Source organism: Muntiacus reevesi, chromosome 3, assembly GCF_963930625.1.
Source record: "Muntiacus reevesi chromosome 3, mMunRee1.1, whole genome shotgun sequence".
NCBI classification, from domain to species: Eukaryota; Metazoa; Chordata; class Mammalia; order Artiodactyla; family Cervidae; genus Muntiacus; species Muntiacus reevesi.
Window position 1 is genome coordinate 25,487,479 of NC_089251.1, and position 2,221 is coordinate 25,489,699.

A 2,221-nucleotide genomic window follows, 5' to 3' on the forward strand; every position below is an offset into this window, starting at 1 on the left:
ATAATTAGAGGGGCTAGAATTCAGAGCTGAAGATAACAGAGAGGGATAAGGTTTTGCATACCACTAAGCACTGGCATGGGGTGTTACAGCTTTTTTTTTTTTTTTTTTTTTTTTTTGCATTTTTCTTACTGTTTGGGGCCTTCAAGCCTGGCAGTTAGTATGCTACATGTTGTAGCTCTGTGGCTGGGCTTATTAGTTCTCATGGGTCATCAAAACTGGTAAACATGAGCTGCATGGTCCTCAATGTGTCACCGTGATCTGATTATAAAGACAGGGCTTTGGGTGAGACTGGAAATTAGGTTGCTGAGAAAAGGAACCTCTCAGTTCCTGTTAAAGATGATTTTTGCAATTAGAATATAGACTTTTAAACTATTTTCCAGTGAAATATATTTTTTCCCTTCTCTGTACCTTAGCATTTTTTAGCACGGGTAATAGTCCAGGACTGAATATTAAAAGGTAGCTAGGTTTCATGAAGAGTGAACAGCAGCCATGTGCAGGTTCTGTCAGCTCTGTCTCAATCTTGTGGAACTCCAGAGACAGAATACATTTCACTTGTTCACTTCCCAAATCTCTTCTGCTTTTCTTTAGTCGATGATTTAACACCTCAACTTCGGAGCTTTGTCCTAGATTTCTAGACATTTTAATATCTGATCTGTGAGAAAGAATTTCATGTGTTTCAAATCTTCCATTGGGCAGCTCTCGGTTTTGGGAGAGTCTGAAGCTTAAGAGAAAAAAAAAATACAGAAGTTTTAATATAATATTAGGTGTCAAAATAAAACTTTATTAAGACAATGAAAGAAAATCACAACAAATTACTGGTAGTTTGGTGATTCAGATTTCTGTTTTTGAAATCTCTTTGCCAGTTTATCAGAAGTGCTTGCTATCTAGAAATCCTTCCTGGTTGTAGCCTTACTTTCCTTTCCTTCCAGAACACTCTGTGGCTTCTAGAACTCATAAGAGCAGGCCCCGATATGTAAGCTTTAAAAGCGTCATCAGTTTATCTCTGCCTGCTTCAGAGCCTGTCCTTCTATGCCCTATTAGTTATCTGAGAGGGCATTTACCTCTCCCAAAAGGATGAAAACATGCCTCAGGGAGATTATCCTCCCCACTTATAATTTTGAGGTTCCTCGTGAACAGAAAAACATAGTCTAACAGAAGAAAAGTGCTCATATCAAGGGGTGCTAAGCTAAATTATATTCTCTGCTCCATTCATAAGTTCAAGTCCTAACCTCCAGCACCTCAGAATGTGAAATAGGGCCTGTATCTGGAGATAGGGCCTTTAAAGAGATAATTAATGTAAAATGTTAGTCGCTGAGTCATGTCCAGCTCTTTGTGACCCCATGGACTGTAGCCTGCCAGGCTCCTCTGTCCATGGGATTTCCCAGACAAGAATACTGGAGTGGGTTGCCATTTCCTTCTCCAGTAGATCTTCCCGATCCGGGGATCAAACCTGGGTCTCCCTCATTACAGCAGATTCTTTACCATCTGAGCCACGAAGGAGGCTCAAATTAATGTAAAACAACATTGTATGGCTGGGCCCTAACTCAGCATGACTGGTGTCTTTACAAGGACCAGAGATTAGAACATAGACAGACACAGACGGAAAACAGTGTGAGGGCAAAGGGAGAAGATGATCACCTACAAACCAAGGAGAGAAACCTCAGAAGGAGCCAAAACTGCCAACACCTTGACCTTGGACCATCAGCTTCCAGAACTGTGAGAAAATGAATTTCTAAACAGGAAGTACCTAATCCATGAGGGTATCAGATGTGGGAAAGCAGTGGATTGTCAGGTATGGTAATCGTAGGGCTCGGGACAGAAGCCTGGACTTCCCCACATCCTTTTAGAGGTGACTGCTAACACACAGGCCTAAATTGTTGATCTTAGCTCTCCCTGCAGTGTTTATTTGAACAATTCAACATTTCACTGAGTAGCAGGTGATTAAGCATGAATTTACAGAGAAGAGATCCGTAGGTGGCACAGTCAGAAAACAGCCACCGCCTGTAGTCAGCGGTTACTCCAACCAAGAATGAGATCTGAAAAGGCAGCAGGAGGGATGGTTACAAGGAATTTGCAACAGATTGGAATGCAAGACAAAAAAGTGCAAGACAGAGGACAAGGAGCTGACTCTGGGAGCTGCTCACAGGGAACTGACCCAGTTCTCCAGAGAGGACGCCTCAGGGCACAGCATTCTGCAGACTCTTGACTCTCAGGATGACCC